The sequence below is a fragment of the Polyergus mexicanus genome, unplaced genomic scaffold, assembly GCF_030449975.1.
Source record: "Polyergus mexicanus isolate NDT 795.1 unplaced genomic scaffold, iyPolMexi1.0 SCAF_24, whole genome shotgun sequence".
Taxonomy (NCBI): Eukaryota; Metazoa; Arthropoda; class Insecta; order Hymenoptera; family Formicidae; genus Polyergus; species Polyergus mexicanus.
In genome coordinates this window covers 2,997,705-3,004,075 of record NW_027223344.1, presented here as the reverse complement: position 1 = coordinate 3,004,075, position 6,371 = coordinate 2,997,705, and positions in this window count along the sequence as shown.

The window sequence follows — 6,371 nt, the reverse complement described above, 5'->3', positions numbered from 1 at the left end:
TATATGCGTAGGATATACGAAAAACGGATATACGCATATTGAATATTCACTGTACATCTAATATACATACACATTTGATATGTGCAGTACTTCCAGAAACGTATAATACATAGGATATACGAAATTGGATATACGTGTGAATTGTATGATCATATGAATCAAGAAATACGTCGTGTCTCGCGCCAAGTTCAAGCGGTCGCATTATTCGGTGTAACAGCGCCAAATTCCTTTGCATGAAATATTATTTTATTTGGATTGAATTGAATTTGATTTATTTTGATTAATTTAATTTAATTTAAATTCTTTTTTAAATTAATTTGTTTAGTTTGTTTTGTTTAGTTATAAAATTTTATTATTTTAAGCGAAATATATATATTGACAATAAGCAAAAGCTATTATAATTATACACTTTTTGTAAATATTAAAAAGTAATTATACACTGAATAGTACTGCAGTGAGCTATGCGCTTTAACGCTAATAAATATTATTCTTTTAATTTTAGCGCCATAAAAATCGTAAACCAATTACGATGTATATCTCTACTAATGGTGGAGTTTGTTTCGCTGCGTGGCTATGTTGCCAGAAACGAATCCCGGCTCACACGCACATAATCAGAGAACCCCGTACATGTACTGCGCAGAGCGCTCTGCTTCTCTGATTGGGTGCGTGTGAACCGGGATCCGTTTCTGGCAACACAACCTGCGTGAGAGTTGGGAGTCACTGGGAGTCAGTTTTCACTTGTTTTAACTTCTCTCTTTGGCTCGCGTTCTTCGTCTCGTCTCACGTCTTTCACGCAACACGCCACGCTTTGAAAAACTACGCAAAACGACTTGTACGACGTTTTAATTTGTTTAAAGTATATTTGTGCATTGTGTGAAAACAACTACTTCGTGGAATAGTAGCAGGCAGTATACAGTTTCATTTAAATTAAGGTAAGTCCCGTACTACATCCTATATTATTTCATTTATAGGTTGGTTTATAGTTTCATTTGTAAGCATTGTTACAACATAATACTTTTTCTTCATATTAATTTTTTAATCTATCAATATGTTAGTCTAATACCATTAATTAATTTAATTAATACAAAGAAAAATTATTAGAAGCAACAGGTTTAAAAAATTTCCAGCTAAGTATATGATTCACCGCGTAGTTAAACTTAAAACGTTTGAAAAGCACATGTAATTTATTTCTTAAATTCCAATTTAGTAAATTTGTTAATATGAAATGTTAATGATTCTATGAGATATACACTTAATACTATACATATAAGTGATAAAATCTATATTGCTTATTTATAATTTATAAATATAGTATAAGTTCAGACGTATTCAAACAATTTACTATATAAAGTTTTAATTCTCTTTCTAATATTGTTCGTTTCAGCTATCCTATAAAGTTTCTATAAACAAACATGAATTGTTTTATATTTTAGGATACTACGTTCAACCTCATTATATTCGGATCGATAAATCTTTTTACTGCACTTTTCATCTATTAATTTCGGACTTTGTGTCTCACTGAAGGTAATTCAAAATGCCAAATAAAAAAAGTCACAGAGAAAAATTGTGTCGGAAAGTTAATGAAAGACTCAGTCTGTCATTAGCAACGATTAGTGAAACAAATCAATTAGCAAATCATGAAATAATCTCAGATCAATATTATAATCAGAATTGTGAAAAAGTATATAAGAATAATGTTGATAATGAAATTGTTCTTCCAAATAATAATAACATTTTATTAAATAGTCAAGGCAATAATTTGGAACAGAATGATTATTCATCTCTTAGTGATTTACAGCAACGTAATGACACCAGTATCTCACTTCCATTATTTGCAAAACCGAGGGAATCTTTATCCACAAAATTAGGAAAATGGTCCATTGACAGAAATATTAGTTTAACTGCATTTAAACAGTTATTAGATATACGTGAAGAACCATCATTGACTAATATCTTGCCAACTGATCCACGTACAATTTTAAGAACACCTCGCAAATCTAATTCTGAAAATAATTCATTTCATTATTTTGGTATACACAAGTCATTAAATTCTTTAAGTTTGAAGCATAATATAATTGTTGATCAAAACACGGAATTTTTTCTCGCAGTTAACATTGATGGGCTGCCTTTAACAAAAAGCACATCAAGTTTCTTTTGGCCAATTTTGGGTACAGTTAAATCAATTAAAAATCTGAAAAATCAAGTATTTATAATAGCTTTATATTATGGAAGTGAAAAACTTGAAACCAGTGAATTTTTAAAGAAATTTGTAGAAGAATGTATAGAATTGTCAAATGGAATAATGATACAATCTGTTTTATGTAAATTCAAAATTTCAATGTTAATTTGTGATACCCCAGCCAAATCTCTTATTTTATCTGTTAAAAGCCATTCAGATTATTTTTCATGTACGAAGTGTGATCAGGAAGGGGACATGGTTAATAATGTTTTATGCTTTGTTGAAACTGAGAATTTAAAAAAAGATCAGATCATTCATTTAGAAATACCCTTCAAGTCGAACATCATACAGGAGAAACACTTTGGCTTCAAATTCCCAATTTTAATATGATTGACAATGTACCTTTAGATTATATGCATAATCTTCTATTAGGTGCAACAAAAAGATTGTTATGTGGTAAGCGTTATGGATGGATATTTGGCAAGCCTCCCCATAAATTACGTGCTTCGAGTATTAATAAAATTAGCGACAATCTTCAGCTCTTAAAAAAATATATTCCTTGTGAATTTGCAAGAAAAACTCGGCCAATAAATGAATGTAAAAGGTTTAAGGCAACCGAGTTTAGACTTTTTCTATTATATACAGGTCCAATAGTTTTGAAGAAAATAATACCATTGAAAGAATATAATAATTTTCTTACGCTAAGTTTAGCCAGCTCAATATTGATAAGTAATCACTACACAAAATTTGAAAATTATATTTCATATGCCGAAGATCTAATAAAATTCTTTATTAAGAATTCAATTGAAATTTATGGACCCGATTTCATTTCACACAACATACATAGTCTATTGCATTTAAGTGATTGTGTGCGCCTATTTGGTTCACTCGATGAATTTAGCGCCTTTCCATTCGAAAATTATATGCAAAAGTTAAAAAAGTATATCCGTAGGCATTCGCAGCAGCTGCAACAAGTTGTGTGTAGAGTTAGCGAGGATAATAATTTTTTGCAACCAATACAATCTGCAAATGATAATTCCATAACATTATTGCGGGAACATTTTAATGGTCCATTAATAAATAATTGCACTTCTCCGCAGTACAGGAAACTTAAAACGATTAATTATTGCTTAAATATTTTAAAAGTAGCTGATCGATTTGTCGAATTAGATGATTCAACTATCGTTGAAATACAAAATTTTGCTTCATATCAAAATGAAATATTTTTAATAGGAATCAAGTATATTCCACACAAAGATTTCTATTCAAAGCCATGTTTTTCTTCATTATTTGACATTAAAGTAATTATAAAATACAATACTGTTTTTCAAATGTGGAGAATTGACAAGATCAAAAGAAAATTACTAGTTTTACCATATAATGATCAATATGTTGCATTTCCTCTACTGCATTTATAATTGTCTTGAATAATTTCATGATGATAATAATCGATCACATTCTTTAGTCATTAGCTAGAAATGAAATATTTGATAATTTTTAATTATATTTAGAGGCCTTATACTTGCTAGAAAAGAAAAATAACTTATATTTTTCGTGAGCTTTCGATCGTTGGTTCTCATCCTTTTCAAACAAAAAACGAATATGACAAAAATAGAATGAATAATTAATATTGTAAAATATATATATTGATGTGTAAGTGTAAAAGAATGATAATAATTTAAAAGCTACAATGTTAATTAAAAAGACTAATTAATTAAAGGAAAATTACACTTTAAAATTATCTGAAATTTTATTTTAATTTCTGTAAATATAAAATCATTTTTCTAATATCACTAATATACATATATACCATTAGGTATATATGGTATTGACATATATGGTATTGGCTTGGTTTGGCAATCAATAAAAAATCAGTTTAAAAATTAATCAATTATAACCATGCATAATTCAATAATAAATACTATAAACAACTCTTTGGCACTCCTGTGGGTTCTCCTTCATCGCGAGTTTTAGTTAATTTAGTAATGATGGGTCTGGAAACCTCTTGTATTAATAAACTGAATTTCAAAATTTCCTTTTACAAGATATATGTTGATGACATTATTACTGCAATTCTTAATTATTATATTAAATAAAATTAAATATGTTCTCGATATTTTTAATGTCTTCGGTAATTATATTTTAGACAAAGATCCTCTTGCTAAATTGTATGAATTTTATGACTAATTTTTTTTCACCTAAATATATTCACTGAGATATACCATATAGATAGAAGTTTGACTCAGCGATTGTGGTCTGAAATTGGCTACTGACAGATTGACCTCTATTAAACTAGCAGGACCAAATCAGCAGAATCAAATTGGACCTATCAGATTATTTAGTACCCATTTTGTACTAATTTGTACCAATAATAATAATTTTGTACCTCGTGCCATTTTCAAAAAAACCGTGGCGCTGCTACCATCAAATTAAGCTAGCAGGACCAAACTAAAACAAAAGGAAAAAATAAAAATAAGACCAGAAATTGAAAGAGCTGAATTTGTACTAATTTGTACCACCCAAATAAATTCAATATATCTAGCCCTTATGCTTAAAACAACCCCCAATTGAATTTAGCCCTATTAAGCTCAAGAGTAAAGTACTCTTTCCAATCAGCAGAATCAATCGCTACTTATACACTGAACGCGGCATAATTTGTACCGCCCAACTGTGAAGTTTCAAATTTTGCACCCCCGCCGTTCCTTCGAAAACCGCCCCCGACCCCTCTCAGTCTCTAGAGTAAAGTACCTTTCGCCACGAGCAGAATCAATCGCTACTTATACACTGGACGCGGCATAATTTGTACCGCCAAAATGTGAAGCTTCAAATTTTGTACCCCCGCCGTTCCTTCGAAAACTACCCCCGACTTCTATCCGTCTCAAGAGTAAAGTACCCTTTGCGACAAGCAGAATCAATCGCTACTTGTACACACAACGCGACATAATTCGTACCATCAAAATCTAAAGTTTCAGATTTTGTACCTCGTTTTTTATTTTTTTTTATTATTATATGTTTTTCAGTAATGAATTTATTCTAAATTTTTTTAATGATTCTACGTATAAAGATATTGAAATAAACATACGTACTTGCATGTATACGGGTATGCATGAGGATATGTATGTATGTGTTTGTGAACGAAAAACTATATGAATGTACAATTAACCTATACATCAATTTTTTAGTAAAATTATAACAGTTAATGGGGTGAAAGGGATGAAAAATATTTAAGTATAACAACAATTTCTTTATAAATATAATAATTTATAAAAAAATAATTGTTTAATAAATATAAATATAAATGCTTTATAAACATAAATTCTTTATAATTTTTTATAATATCATACTTTATAAATATAACTTATAAATCTAACTTATAAATCTAATACCATAAACATAACAAAATCACATTCGGAAATCACAACGACATTTGTAAGTTTATTAATAATAAAAACAGATGTTAGAAGAGATGTCTATGAACATATGTCTATACAATTTTGTGTGTGTGTGTGTGTGTAAGTTACAAACATTTATTTTTCTTTGGCATAAATTAATAATACTGGTATTATCTTAGCATTCTCTTTTAGATATCTTTCTTTTTTATCGAGATCATTGTACTCGACCCATGTCCCGGCTCTTGGACAAATTGCTGTGTAGTGCCCTAGTTGGATGTTCCTTGTTACCATAGGTTTCTTATATGAAACTACTCCAATTAATTTATATGTGATCCTATTTAATGGGTTTATGAAAAATTCGCTAATGTCAATCATCCTTACTTGACTGACTGCTGTGACTCATTGTGAATATTTCAAAAATAATATCTCCTGTAAAAGAAACGAATAAGATCATTTTGTGATATATGAGATAATTTTTCTAAAATAATTGAAGAAAGAAGAATTATTTTTATATTCCTTTGTGTGCAATAAAGTTGCAGCATAAAATCTTGTGGAAAGTTAAAAGTAAAGATTATTTTTGATGGCTTAGACATAAAACATGCTGCGACAATTATTTGTTTAATTTACGTTCAATAATGATTTGGACATTTTAAATCACTTACCTGTTTCGGATAACGTTGTTTTTTCAAATCCAATACAGCCTTCTGTGCAACAAGGATGTTTTCCTTCCAAAAGTACGCTTTGCTTAACAATTTCATCAAAATTTGTACCAGTCGCAATTTTTGTTTCTTCAATTTGTA